Source organism: Ailuropoda melanoleuca, chromosome 9, assembly GCF_002007445.2.
Source record: "Ailuropoda melanoleuca isolate Jingjing chromosome 9, ASM200744v2, whole genome shotgun sequence".
Classification (NCBI taxonomy): Eukaryota; Metazoa; Chordata; class Mammalia; order Carnivora; family Ursidae; genus Ailuropoda; species Ailuropoda melanoleuca.
In genome coordinates this window covers 37,895,983-37,911,824 of record NC_048226.1, presented here as the reverse complement: position 1 = coordinate 37,911,824, position 15,842 = coordinate 37,895,983, and the positions used below count along the sequence as shown (strand labels likewise).

At 35.5% G+C, this 15,842-nt stretch overlaps 1 pseudogene; it reads right to left on the bottom strand.

Moving 5' to 3' along the window:
* The window catches only part of LOC105242377, a 150,370-nt pseudogene that overhangs the window by 34,418 nt on the left and 100,110 nt on the right, over positions 1-15,842 (bottom strand).

The window sequence follows — 15,842 nt, the reverse complement described above, 5'->3', positions numbered from 1 at the left end:
TTAGGGGCTGGATCCCATGACCCTGAGGTCATGACCAAGAATCAGACGCTCAACCAACTGAGCCACCCAAGTGTCCCACAATTGACTTTTGTATGTTAATTTTCTTTTATTAATCCAGTGAGGCTGATAATCCTTCCCATTGATTCTAAATATTTATCTTGAGAAGTGTATCATCTGTACGTTAAAGAAAAGACAGTCTTGATTCTTCCTTTTTAATTCTTATGTATTTCTTTTCTTGCCTTACTGCATTGTATGTTGTTGAATAGAAGTGGTAGAAGTGGGCATCTTTTACCTGTCCTTAATCTTTACCACTCAAATTTTACTATTAAGTATGATATTTGATGCGTTTTGGGTAAATAATGTTTATGAAGCTAAGGAAATTTTCTTCTATTTTGAAGTATTTTTTTGTGTTTTTATCATGAAATGAATATTGAATTTTATTCATAAAATGCTTTTTCTGTATCTATTAAGATGACCATAGAAGTTATTTCCATTAATTGACTCATATGATGAACTACATCAATTGACATAATATTAAATAACTTTGCATTGATGGCATAAATCAAGCATAGTAAGAATGCCTTATTTTTTTTTAAATCTCTGTTGTATGCTTGTTTTCCATTTTGTTATTTTTGCGTTTATCTTCATTATTTCCTCCCTTCTTTATTCTTTGGTTTTATTTGTTTTTTTCTTTTTATAACCTAGAGAGTCTTAGCTCATTTAAATTTTCAGTTTTTTCTACAAATATTTGAAGGTATAGATATGCCTGGAGGTACCACTTTAGCAGTATCCCAAGGGTTTTCATGAGATTTTCATTATCATTAAAAGTAACTTCTAAATTTTTATTTATTTGATCCATTCCTTAATTTTTTTAAAGATTTTTTAATTTATTTATTTGACAGAGAGACAGGCAGTGAGAGAGGGAACACAAGCAGGGGGAGTGGGAGAGGAAGAAGCAGGCTCCCAGCAGAGGAGCCTGATGTGGGGTTTGATCCCATAACTCTGGGATCACGCCCTGAGCCGAAGGCAGATGCTTAACGACTGGGCCACCCAGGCACCCCTGATCCACTCCTTAATTAAAAGTGTGTTTCTTGAGGCACTTGGGTAGTTTGGCTGGTTAAGTGTCTGAATCTTGATTTCAGCTCAGGTCATGATCTCAGGGTCATGAGATCAAGCCCCATGTCGGGCTTCTTGCTGGGTGTGAAGCCTGCTTAAGATTCTCTCTCTATCTCTCCATTTGCCTCTCCCCCTCCCCTATGCTCTCCCTCTCTTAAAAAAAAAAAGTGTGTGTTTTAATTTCCAAGCTCTTAAAAAAAACTTCTAGTACTTTTGGTCATTTATTTCTAACTTATTTGCTTGGTAGTAGGAGGAGATGGTTTGTATAATAATTTCTTGGCCATTAGATAAAGTATGTTAATTATTTCATTCAGATCTTTTATATCCTTCTTGATATTTTCTCCATTCAATGAATTAGCTACTTAAAAAATTGTGTTAGAACCTTTCAATGTGATGCTGGATTTGTTCACTTCTCATTGAAATTATCATCATGTGTACTCTATTATTTTAAGGTTATTTTAGTAGGTACATATAAGTTCAAAATTATATCTTCTTATGAAATAAAACTTTTATCCTTATTTATGGATCTTTTTTTTATCTCTGATAACACTTTCTGCTTTTTTTAAATAATGATTTTTTATTATGTTATGTTAGTCACCATACAGTACATCCCTAGTTTTTGATGTAATGTTCCATGATTCATTACTTGCGTATAACGCCCAGTGCACCATGCAATACGTGCCCTCCTTACTACCCATCACCAGCCTATCCCAATCCCCCACCCCCTCCCCTCTGAAGCCCTCAGTTTGTTTCTCAGAGTCCATAGTCTCTCATGGTTCATTCCTCCTTCTGTTTACCCCCCCTTCATTCTTCCTTTCCTTCTCCTACTGATGATCTTATTTTTTATGTTCCATAAATGAGTGAAACCATATGATAATTGTCTTTCTCTGCTTGACTTATTTCACTTGGCATAATCTCCTGCAGTCCCGTCCATATTGCTGCAAACGTTGTGAAATCGTTCTTTTTGATGGCTGAGTGGTATTCCATTGTATATACGGACTACATCTTCTTAATCCAGTCATCTGTTGAAGGGCATCTCAGCTCCTTCCATGATTTAGCTATTGTGGACAATGCTGCTATGAACATTGGGGTGCATATGGCCCTTCTTTTCACTACATCTATATCTTTGGGGTAAATACCCAGTACTGCAATTGCTGGATCATAGGGTAGCTCAATTCTTAACTTTTTAAGGGACCTCCATACTGTTTTCCAGAGTGGCTGTACCAACTTGCATTCCCACCAACAATGTAGGAGGGATCCCCTTTCTCCACATCCTCTCCAACAATTGTTGTTTCTTGCCTTGTCAATTTTTGCCATTCTAACTGGTGTAAGGTGGTATCTCAATGTGGTTTTGATTTGAATTTCCCTGATGGTTAATGATTTTGAATATAACACTTTCTGCTTTTAACTCTATTTCATTGTTACTAAAGTAACCTTACCAGTTTTCTTTGGATAAGTATTATTTTATCAACAATTTATTTTTCCATCTTTTGCATCCTCGTATTTTCAATATATGTCTTGAAAATGACATGTGGCTGGATTTTCAAAAACTCAGTCTTACCATCTTTGGCCTTTAACCAAGATATTTAGTTTGTTTTCTTGGATTAATTTATTTTATTTCTATCATTTTTTACTTTCAATTTGATCTTCCTCTATCTTTCTTTTCCTCTTATTTTACCTCATTTAAATTCATTGCTCTTTTCTCATCTAAAATTTCTCCTCTATTATTGATTCTAATTTATACATTCTATTTGTATTTTTTAGAGATGCCTCTAGAAATTTCCATTTATTGTTTTTAAATCAAATTATAAAAATACTGGCTTAAATGTTATTATCAATTTTCTGACTTATACACTAATCTTATATGTTTTAATTCTATAATTTTTAATTTTGTTTTATTTTCTACAGTTAATGTCAGGTTAAATATATAACCATATCGTTATACTGACTTCTGTCTTTCAGTTTTCATTACAATTCTTATTCCTTTGAAGGTGATCTATCTTCATTCTCCGACTATTGTTAAGATCTTATTTTTGCTTTGGCATTCTCCTTGTCTAGAACTGAGTTTCTTATCATATGTACAGTTTGGAATTTGTTAGATTTCCTGGGTCTGTAACTAGGGTCTTTTCAGCCTTAGAAATGTTCTGCCATTATCTTTTCAAATATTACCTCTCCCTCACTCCTTTTTCTATCTCCTTAAAAACGTGAAGTATTTAAGGCCTGTCTCCCTATCCTCCCTGACTCTTAACCTCTCTTTTATATTCTTTATCTCAAAATTTCTTTGTGATTCATTCTAATGTTTTCTGCTCAGTATTCCAAGAAATATTCCCTTCTTTGCCTATGTCTAATTTGTTATTATAACTTTCCATTGACTTTCTAATTTCAATTGATAAACTTTCATTTCTAGGTTTTGTTTGTTTGTTTTTTTTTTTTGGTCTGGTAACTCCAAAATTTAAGATATTTATACTTATAACTCTGTTTTTTCTCTCTTTTTCCTGCTGGCTTTCTCTTTTGATGCCTTGTTTCCTTGTGTATTTGTAATTATTATGTTTTTTAAACCAAATATTCCTTGACACTGTGAGAATTCTTTGAAACCTGGATTGAAGGTTAATTTATTTAGAAAAAAGTACTTTTTCTCTTGCTAGTTATTTGTGGGTACTATCAACACAGCATTGCTTTAAACTTAATTCTTGGCTTGTTGGTTGTTTTGATTTCAATTCCCTAATTATTTGGAATTATAGTTGCAGAACCAAGATGGCTACTTAGTAATGACAAATTCTTAGGGGAATTTTTTTTTCCCTACACATAGACCAAAGTTTGAATTGTTAAGACATGATTTTCTAGTGGGTGACAGTGGAGGAATATTTCTAGGTTACCTTTATCTCGATGTCACAAGCTTTGAAGACCAACTTTAAAAGAGATGGGACGCTTCCACTAGATTCTGGTTCTTGAACAGATCCTGTGCCTTGTTCCTTTTTTGCACATGCCCTGAGAAATCCAAACACCAAAGTTCAAATTCACTAGATTTTGTAAAACTGTCTTTATTCTTTAGGTTCCTGCTTTCACTTAATTTTTCACTTCTGATTATACCTTATTTTCTTACTAACTCATCAATGCATTCAACAAATGTTTAAACTATGTTTTATTCAGAATTTATTGTTGTTTTTTTCCAGGAGAAGGGTTAAACGAGTTATTTAAACTGTCATACTGCCAGAAATAGAAATTTTCAAAATGCAGTGTGTGTGTGTGTGTGTGTGTGTGTGTGCGCGCGCGTGTGTGCGTGTATTTACTGGTTAAAAACTGAAAGAACAAAAAATTTTATTGAGCTTTTACTATGTTTCAAGCATTAGGGATACAATACTTCTTAAGTAAAATAGATATGATTCTTCTTACAGATTCATTAACTTTAAAGGCCTGCCCAGTGAGAAAAACAGACCAATCAAACAACCAAGTAATTGTCAGTTTGCTCCCCTCACTTCCAGTGATTATTCTGATAAAACTTCTATATTCTTGTTTGTGTTACATTTACTCCTTTTCATATTTATTCTCCTATCTTATATATAATTCTATATATTTCTATAACTTGGGGCAAATAATATCTTGTTTTTCATCTACCATGTAGTATCTGCCTTATTCCCTTCCCTAAAGTATAAAATAAACTTCAGGGGGACTCTGGAAATATAAAAGGAGTCCAGGATATGATAGGCCTTTTGGTGGTAAGAGACTGAGTCAAAGTAAAGGGGGCCCTTTTCATCCTAAGAGCTGTGTTTAGGACTTGATTTACAGCTCTGATATTCAGGACGTATACACTGTACCCTGGTACTGTTTTTCATAGGTGATATCCTGATTTTGGAGTGTCTATTCTAAGTACATGCTTGTGCTGTTCTAGCTGCTGAGTATTTTGAATATCATCTCTGACTGATTGTGTGACTCTTAGATCCTTTTTTTGTGCCAACTTATACCACACCATCTACCTCCAGAGCCCAAAATCAGCCAGAGAGAACACACTTTTTTCTTCGCCGCCCAGGTGTGGAGCCTGTGGCATATGTCAACATTTGAGTTGATCATAGCATCTTCCCTTCCCTTTTGGTAAAGATGAGGATTCATCGATAGTCCTGAAACAGGTTATGCTCAGCATCTTTCTAGTTTGCCACAAGATGCAGAGCAGAGAGCTTTATTTACAAATGTGTTCTTATATAAAGCTAGCTAGCCTCCTGGCTTCTAGATCTGACTTAGACTTAGTGTCAGTCTGGTCCTCTATGTTTTAATTCATCTTTAGGGGGACACTTGGGGGGCTCAGTTGGTTAAGCCTCTGCCTTCAGCTCAGGTCATGATCTTGGGGCACTGGGATGGAGCCCTGTGTAAGGCTCCCTGCTCCGTGGGCAGTCTGCTTCTCCCTCTCCCTCTGCCCGCCCCCGCCCCCCATGCTCTCTCTCTCTCAAGTGAATAAATAAAATCTTTAAACAAATCCACCTCTTGGGACTGACCCGTGCATTTGCAGGATGCTTCTGCTTCATTGCTCGCTCTTTGGTTCTTCATGGTGATCATCCCTTAGCCACTGCTCTCCTCACCTCAGAGAGTCAAAAAAATCCTTCTGTTTGGAGCTTTTGGACTCTGGCTTTTGAAACAGGTGTTTATTTTGCCCTCCAACTTTGTTTTACAATTTATGCTTTTATTTAGGACATCTTTTTTCACCCTGCTCTAGATGTAACTGCTATATTTATTTCTCTCTTTGTTCCTATACCAAGAATTGAAGTGGAAAGATCCCTCTAAGTTAAGATTGTGTCTAGTTTAGAATCCAAGTGGACAGCATATTTTTCATGGGAAAGTTTGTCGTGCAGCTTCTAGTTCAGTGTTTTATGCATTACTTCAGTAATGTTTCATATATCTAACCTTCTCAAAGCTTCTAACTCCTTGAAGAGTATGGTGAACAAAAGGCACAAATTAAAACATCCTTTCTAGAAGACAATCGTCCTGACAAAGTCATGCCTGCAAACTGTGGATTTATACCTGTTGAAGTTTTTAAATTATTATCAAGCTCATTTAAGTTGCTCATATGATCAAGAAATCAAATTCAGGCATTGAGGGCAATAATTTTTTCACAGTTATATGTTTAACGATTGTTCGTTTCTCATAGTCTGATGTGTCGTTCAGTGTTACAACTTTATATTTAGGTAGTTCTGGAAAGCTTTACCTTTTTATCTTTTTCTTTTGCGGAAGAATAAGCCATTTGGGAAGATATAAAGAATAATGGATTAAAAACATTTAGAAAACTTCAGTGTGGCTAGCAGGGAGGGTTATGTAATACACTGTCAACACACAGTGTTTGCAAAAATGATAAAACTTCAGAGTTGTACATTTCAGTAGTTTTCTCACATAACCCTGTACCAAAACTAGGACTTCCTATCTATCCTTCTTGGTTATGTAGCTACTGACCAAATAAAGGATTTGCACAACTTCTACTCTTATGACACAACAAATTTTTAGTGTTCTGCCCTATGTTGAGTCAAATCAGCCTTCTTGTAACTAATCTATTATTTGACTAAATTTCTTCCTTCTGTTATAAGATTTATTGAGTGCCAACATATACTAGGTTGTATGTTCAGACATACGGATACAAAAATGAATAAAACACGGCCCCTTTTCTGGAAAATTTCACAGTCTAGATGGGGAGACAGACATATAAACAAATAATTAGAGTAGAGGAAGAAGTGCTAATAGAGGTACTCACAATAGCATTATGTGAGTAGAGTTCTTTGAGCTGTTCATCATATGATGTGGTTTCCAGGCCCTTTATCATCATAATAAAAGACTCTTCAAGTAAAGGTTGAAGAGATCTTACAAATTGCCTTCTTATGTGAGGTGACTGTTCTGAAGCATTCAGTTATAGTAAGTATGGCAATAATTAGGACTCGGCTACAAGGTGGTTTCAGATAGAAGTAAGTAGTAAAGGTTCAGTCAATCATGAATTATCCATGCAGAAATCAGAATACATATTTGAATGTATAAATGTAATTTGTAAACAGTAATGTGATTCATTGGCTTTCAGAATTAAGTCAGTAATGATGTTTGTCTATTCAATAGAAAAAATTTCCAAATTTTAACCTGTATTAAAATTAATTAATGCACCATGCATGCTCAGTGTTTTAGAATTTTCCAAATGCTTCTAGTTACATTGATTCCTTTTAATTACAATTACTTCTCTTTATTCTTTGATCTATGATTTCTAGCTCAGAAGTTTACAAGGATTTACATTGTCTGTTTTATTAATTTTGTTTTGTTTTGTTAAATTGATCTGGAATAATCATATACATTCCATTATTCCTTTCATTTTAAGTAGGTGGAAGGGACTTAGTATTTGGGATCTGAATTCAAGGTGACTTTTAGAATGCTACTTGGTTTATGGTGTGCAGTGCCTTATAAACAAAACAGAAAAAAGAAAGAACTTCCAAATTGTGCAGATGATCCTCTTTTCATAGAGAGTTTTGCTTTGTACAACATTCACAACTTGATTTTTTAAAAAATACTTGGAATTTTATGTAAAGTCTTGTGTTTATGTGCACATTATGTGCATTTTTCTGGGGATGTCATCCAGAGGGTTTATCAAACACTCAAGAGAGTCTGTGTATCTATAAATATTTGCAAATGTCTGTAGTAGATCCTTCTTGCTAGATATTCATGCAGCCACACCAAATGACAATGTTTCCAAAGCTATCAACATGCTTTATGCTTTATGTCTTTCATTATGCCCTGTCATCTTTGCCATAAATAGCATTTTGTATTACTTTAAAAATGGGTTCTCCCAGAAGGGATTAGGCAATAAAGGTCGTGTTTATGCATCAATTTATGGTTTCAAAATGCTTTCAAATGTAATATATCATTTAATCTTTAAAATTTATGAAAACATACTATCCCCATTTTACAGAAAAAGGAATGGAGATTCAAATACACAAAGCTCAGAACTCACAGAACATGAATTCAGATCATCTACTCAGAGTAAATAGTCTTTCTACATCAAATATTTATCAAAATTTTCCTTTTGATTGATTTTTGTGTTCTTTATTTAAATAGACAGTATTTAGGCCTTAGTCTTACTCTGTAAAAGGGAATTATCTGCACAATGAACTATGAACTCAAAGAAACCATGCAAACTCTTTTCTCACATGCAAAATGAGGTAATAAACCCAAGCCACACAGAGATAACTTTCAGCTCCCACACTCCATGTGTCTTTTTCAAAGTTTGGCCCAAAGCTTCTTCTCAGAAGAACAGGTCCATTCATTATACCTGTATGCCAGGTGAATTGGCCTGTTTCCCACCAAATGCAGTTATGCCACCAGTCCCAGGGTCCAGGCTGAGCAATGGGAACCCTTAATGAGTTTCTTCCTGTTGTGAGGAACCCACTTTGGTTAATCCTACAAAGACAATGTCATGGCTGGCTCTCATTTGTCTTTTCTTCACCCAATTCTTGCCCAGAGGAATTGTGTTAACCATTGCTTTAAGATGTTTTAGTTTTCTTGTATATCATGTGATATAGAGTAGGTAAATCAATGTTTAGAGTGTGGTGCTTGGGTGACATTAAACTTTAAAACAAAAGGAATTTATTTAAGAAACTGTCAGGAATTAACTTGATTCAAGTTCCAGATCCATAGAAGGCTTGAGTCTGGATATTATTATTGCCAGATCTCTTTCTGTTTTGGAAGCTACATATCCTAGTTGAGAGATGATTGAGTTGGGGATCTATGGTATAGGTTTATTATTGGACAGCTCACTCATTTGAGCCTTAACCTTGCCATTTATCAATGAGATCATCTCAAAGAGCTATGCCAAGTAGGGAATTGACTACTTTTTGAATACTTTAATTAATGATCCTTAATAAGCTACTTTTCCCCCTTCTTCTTATATTTTGGCGCATGATTGAATCTTCTGACATTGTCACTTCAGACCTTTAAATAAGACCTAAAGTTTATCTGATAATTACATGATTTCAAATATGTGATAGGTATTCCTCCCCACCTTTCCCCAACCTGACCCCCAAAAGTTTTTTTCTTGATTTGTTTGACTTTTAATTCTTATTTCTTTTAATTTTGAAACTGATTGCAAAAATGGAAATTGGTTGGATAAATGGAATTTGTAGCCACAGTACAAGCCCAAAACACAGTATGTCAATATCAGCTCATTTTACCACAGGACTATATATGTAGGCTGGGTAGTTTTTCCCAGGCCCAGAAGTGAGTACTTTCTTGATGTAGATCCCTTCATGGATTATGTTCAGCACTCCACACCACCTGATGCAATACCCACTCCAGAGCTGAAATCACAGGCTAGATTTTTATTATGATGGGATCACCCACTATTGAAATAGGATTTTGCTGTTCCATTTGCAGCCCGCCACCTGATAAATGCTAGATTATGAGTCAGAATAATAAACATAGAGGTGTTGTAGTAGGCCAGAAAGCTTCCCATTGTCTAATGTTACATCTATCTTTTTAGTGGTATTCTCAAAGGAAATCAAAATTTGAATGTGTGCCTGTATACTAACAGTTTCTGGAAATGACAGTGCCTATCCATTTTCTTTTTAAATAAAGGCTTTCTGTAAACGGTTCACATAACCAGTTATTTGGCTTGAAATGGCCTCCCCATGAAAATGCCTGCTTTAATGTCAAGTCAGGGAATAGCGAAGCTTTGCTGGAGTCCCAGTGTCTAGCAGATATACTATAAATTTAATTTCATAGCAAAGTGAAGTCTATTACAGAAAATCAGAAAGAACTACCTTCTCAGCAAGGCCATCTCTCTTTTTTTATTGAGTCCTTTTTGTGTAGCTTTTGCAAGCTTTGTCTGCACCTGTCAATAAAAAGGGGCTCTTTGTTTGAGGACAATACTGACAAATTAACCAGAAAACGCATTTCCAGTGGTGGGTGGGGGCAAAAGTTCAGGAGAGGGCCATGGCTGCTACCTGTTTTATTATACCTGTAATTGAGGATCTCAGTCTTGTTAACAATTTTTATTCTGCTCTATTTGAATAGTCTTATTCTCCTGTTGTCTTAATATTTGTCAGTGAAGCCAGGGGACTTTTATAAATTTTGCTGTTGCAGTGTAAGCCAAAGAGAGAGGATAATGAGGTGCATGTTAGAACCATGATGCCTTATAGGAATCCCAAAGTTTCTCAGAGACAGGGAAAAACTTCTAAACCATACTTTAACTGTTTCTTAATTGGTGTTTACTATTGTAACACATTAATTAAAGATCTCCTGAGTACTCTGAAAAATAGCTGGTGAGTTTCAAGTGGCTGGCTTGGCCAGTGATCATTCTTTTTATAGGGTCAACATAAAATTTTTTTCTTGGGCATTTGAAAAAGAATTACATTCACATGTAGTGTGAAAATGATGACCTGGTATTATCATTATTAAAATCTCTGGAACTGAAGTCATTTTTTTTTTCTTAAAGATTTATTTATTTGAGAGAAAGAGAGAGAGAGAGAACAGGGAGAGGATCAGAGAGAGAGGGGAGAGAGAATCCTCAAGCGGAATCCCCTCTGAGCGTGGAGCCTGGTGGGGAGCTCTATCCCAGGACCCCTGAGATCATGACCAGAGCTGAAATTAAGAGTAGACTGCTAAATTGACTGAGCTACCTGGGGACCTCTGGAACTGAAGTTTGAGAGATTTTCTTTTGAAAATTACCATGCGATGCAAATACCAGGTTTATCTAGTATTTGTAGATGTGAACTAGAGAGTATATTAAATATAAAGAGAAGTAAACACTACTGTCACCACAATTTTCATGTAACTAGATGCATTAATTAGGAGTCTCATTAGAGACTCAAAATGTCTGTAGTTACGTTTAAACCCGGATCAATTTTTTATGAATTCTTTAGTAATTAATTTTCTATGAATACCTATGATGCTGTTGGCACTCTTCTAAGACTTGTGAAGGACAGAAATAATAATATGGCCCCTATCCTCAAGGAGCTAGTGACCCCTTCAGTGGTCTCTATAGATTGTTTTTAAAGCAATTAATACTTCTAGGAGCTTTATATTTTCATGTCTTATGTTTCAGTCTTTAATCCATTTTGAGTTTACTTTGTATGTATATGGTAAGAGAAAATGATCTCAGTTTGTTTTCCATGTGGATATTCAGTTTTTCCAACACCATTTGTTGAAGATACTGTCCTTTCCCCATTGTGTGGTTTTGGTACCCTTATCAAAGATCATTTGACCATACACAGAAAGATTTATTCTGGGCTCTGTATTCTGTTCCATTGGTCTTGTGTGTCTTTATGCCAATGCCACACTGTTTCAATTACTATAGTTTTGTAATATATTTTGAAATCAAGAAATATCATGCATCCAGTTTTGTTCTTCCTTCTCTAGATCATTTTGGCTATTTGGAGCTCTTTGTGACATACACAAAAATCAGCTCCAAATGGATTAAAGACTTAAATGTAAGACTCAAAACTAAAATTACTAGAAGAAAACATAGAAGAAAAACTTCATGACATTGGTCTTGGCAATGAATTCATGGGTGTAACACCAAAGCCATAGGCAACAAAAGCAAAGTAGAGAAGTGGAAATACTTCAAACTAAAAAGTTTTTGTGCAACAAAGGAAATAATCAACAGAATGAAAAAGCAATCTATGGAATGGGAGAAAATATTTGCAAACCATGCATCAGATTAGGGATAAATTTCCAAAATACATAATGAACTACTACAATTCAACAGCAAAACCAAAGCCAAAGTCAAAACCTAATAACTCAATTAAAAATAGATAAAGCACTTGAATAGACAAATTTCCAAAGAAGATATACGAATGATGAACAAGTATATGAAACGATGCTGAACATCACTCATCATCAGAGAAATGCAAATGAAAACCACAATGAGATATCACCTCAGACTTGTTAGGATGGTTATTATTAGAAGGAAAAATGACAAACATTGGCAAGGATGTAGGGAAATTGAAACCTATATATACTATTGGTGGGACTGAAAAATGGTGTGGCTGCTATAGAAAGCAATATGGAGATTCCTCAAAAAGTTAAAACCATATGATCCATCAAACTCACTTCTGGGTATTTATCCAAAATAGTCAAAATCAGGAACTCAAGGAGGTATTAGCTCTCCCGTGTTCTTTACAGCACTATTCACAATAGCCAAGATTTAGAAGCAACCTAAATGTCCATGAATGAATGAATGGGTAAAAATTGTGAGCTAGATATAGATATAGATATATAATTGTTCAGTCTTTAAAAAAAAGAAATCCTACAATCTGTGACAATATCGATGAACCTTGAGAACATAATGCTAAGTGAAATAACCCAGTCACAGAAGGAAAAATACTGTACAATTCCACTTATATCAAGTGTCTGAAATAGTCAAGTGGTGGCTTTCAGGGACAAGGGGGAAAGAGAATTAAAAAAGTTGGTTACCAGTGGGTATAAAATTTCAATGATGCAAGCTGGATAAGTTCTAGGGATATGCACAACATGGTGCCTAGAGTTAATAATATTGTATTGCACACTAGGAATTCTGTTACGAGGGCAGATATTTTGTGTTTTTACTTCAATAAAAATTTAAAAATTTTAAATAGCAGTGTAGTAATAATAATCACAAATAACGTTTATTAAATGTTTGCCAAGTATCAAACACACACTATATGTTGTGCTTTTCCCAATGAAGATACTATTTGAGATTTAGTGCCTATATTTCTTATCAAATATTTTAAAATCTTTGTGTAAAACAATCCAGGTTAGGAATAAATGAAACACAATTTATTTCTGTGCTCAGGCAGCACCTCCCATATTTCATTAATACACTAGCCATTTTTTCAGTGTATAGCTCAACAACATTAAGTACATTCACATTGCTGTGCAACCATCACCACCATCCATCTCTAGAACTTCATTATCTTCCCAAACTGCAATTCTGTATCCATTAATGTATTTGCTCTTAAAGAAAAGAACATTTGGAAGTATTTACATTCTGTTTCAGTATTTTCCAAGCAACCATTTAGCGTGTCATTACTAAGGAATTTGATAGAATTTATCTTCTAGTAGAAAAGAGGAAAGCAAAAGTTTGTCTTTGAAATGTTATTAACTTTTGGGCCATCTGATAAATTGAACTTAATTCTCAAAGTTGGCATCATTGGAAGCACAAATTAATCAGCTGAACGAAGTAGCCACAAACTGAAAAATTTGGCAATGCCAGATAATGAATGTTGAACATCAAAGTTTGGTTTTACAGAGATAGAAAAACTGAGGCCCAGAGAGCTGGAAAGACTATCCCCAATTTGGTAGTTGAGCAGAACAACTAAATCTCATATCTAGAATTAGAATGCAGTGCTAAAAAAAAATAGGTGGGCACAATTTACAAATTATTGTGTTAGGGACAGAACCTCGATGATTGCAAATGTGAGAAGGGCCTTTACAAAATAGCCCACTCATCAGTGGAACCTGATCCATCTGATTTCCTACATCCTTATATACAAACATAAAGATTTAGGAGGCCATTATTCTAGGAGAAATGTGTACATATGTATGTTTGTGTGTTGGTAGTAAACATTATGGGGCATCCACTTGCTCAAAATCTGCCTTCAGAACCCTTCCAGTAGACCACTGGTGTGTTGCATGGCCCTTATGTCCTGTTACAGTACAACTGGAAAACACAACTAGTGAGTGTCTCTAATTATAGAACTTTAGAACTGAAAGGGACTTCAATGAGCGTCTAGATAAATTCTATTAGTGAGGATTTGGGGATCTGAAAAATTTGGGGAAATTATCATGCAAGTAAAATTAACTTGCTTGTTCGTTTGTTTTTAAACTGTTGGACCTCCCAGTATCTTTCATTTTAAAATGTACTTGAAACTTTGTAACAGGTTATAATAAACCTTCATGGCCATGAAGCCAACTTTCTTTGGGAGCATCTTTAGGAACTAATCTTCCAAGAAACACTTTGGGAAACCCTAATCTATTCCGATAACTGTGTCTTAACAGGAGCCGTGATAAACTTATTCACCACACTATCACTTAGTTTTATATCTGTAACCACTGTAAATATGTTAAATATTTAATCCAAGATAAGTAGAAATCACTCCTTATCTTGGAGACAAAAATATAGTAACTGCAAATAAAATGTTCTTGCTTATCAGAATTTGACATTTTGAGAATCTGGCCTGCATGCATATTTTGATTAATTAGTAGGTACGCTACTTTGGCTACTTAGTGTAACAAAATATCTGAACTTCAAGGGACGTAAGCAGTGAGTTTATTACTCTCTGCATAATAAGAAGTGGGTTGTGGAGTGGCTCTGTGGCTCCCTGAAGTCAGAGAGGACTAAGGCTCTTGCCATCCTTGAGGTCCACCATCCTCAGTGTGACAGGCACGTTGCCAACCAACGTTGTATCACATCCTCACAGGCATGTCCAATATGGAGTTAAGCTCCTCTCAGAACTCGACACTCTATCCCCCAGCCTCTCACCCAGCAGGCCTCCCTGCAGATCATTTGGGCCAGAATGGGTCACATAATCAGGCCCTAACTACAAGGGAAACAGAGGAAGTGAGTGGCCTTTCAATCTCCATTGTAGTTGCGGTCTCTGCCAGAAAGAAAGGGAAAGAAGATGGTCGTGTCCTGCGTGTGTTTTTCATATTCATGTTTAGCTATTATTTTGCTGTGCCTGTGTGGCTGGGTTTCTATCAGCCAAAATTTCTTTGTTTGGTAATTTAAAATGAAATTAAATGCTGAAATACTTTAGAGCAACTCTGTGAATACAGATTTACTTCAGAAAATGTGAGTATTGTAGAAAGAAAGATTCTCTTGATATGCCTAAATTCTTCAATTATCACCAGAGTTTTTTTCTTCTTCTTCTTCACAGTTTGTTTTAAATTAAAGGCTTTCTTAGCATGATTATAGATCCCAATTTCAAAGACTACTGTTTATAGAAAAAAATGAGGATCCGTCAAGTACTGGCTCTTTCTTCCCTTGTCCTGTTCCAGCTTATGATTCTCATATCCTTTGCATTTTATATTCCTAGCTAGGTTCCTGGATTCTATTTTACTCATGATAGTCCAGAAGATTGCTGCCTTCTCTTCTTCTCAATCACAGGAGATAAATGGAGACAGGGAGGACTGATCATACGTGTCAGCAGGCATGTGACTGGTTTTGTTGCTGTTTGTTTGGTTGCTTGCTTTTCTTCAGCACAGCTTGGAATATATAGATGAAAAATGTGGGCATTGCAGGATAGAAGCCAGCTCCCTGGTCTCCCTCACTCTCAACTTCACATACTTTTCTTCATATCTCCTGAAAGTTAAGCCAGAGTAGAAAAGGCAGTGTAGCAAGAAGACGAGGTTAAGTGTATTTGGAGTATGATCAGGTTGGTTTGTGAATCTGATAGGAGGTATAAGCCATGCATGTGGCATGTGTGAAATTGCCATAGACTAAATGCCAGGGGAGACGAAGCTATTTGAGGTGTCACTGGAAGGAATGCTGATGGTCCCTGAAGACCTATGACTCATTTTCAAGTATCTTAATGAGTAACTTGGAAAGAGGAAGGAAGCGCGTTTGACAGCAAGTGTGTGTAGAATAATATGGCACCATAACATATGAATGAAATGAAATTTTATTAAAAAATCCCATTTATTCAGGCAATATTTATAGAATGATACTTGTGGCAAGCATCCTGTTTCAGTGAAATAAGTCAGAGTCCCTACAGAGTTCCTACCCTCTGGTTATTCGT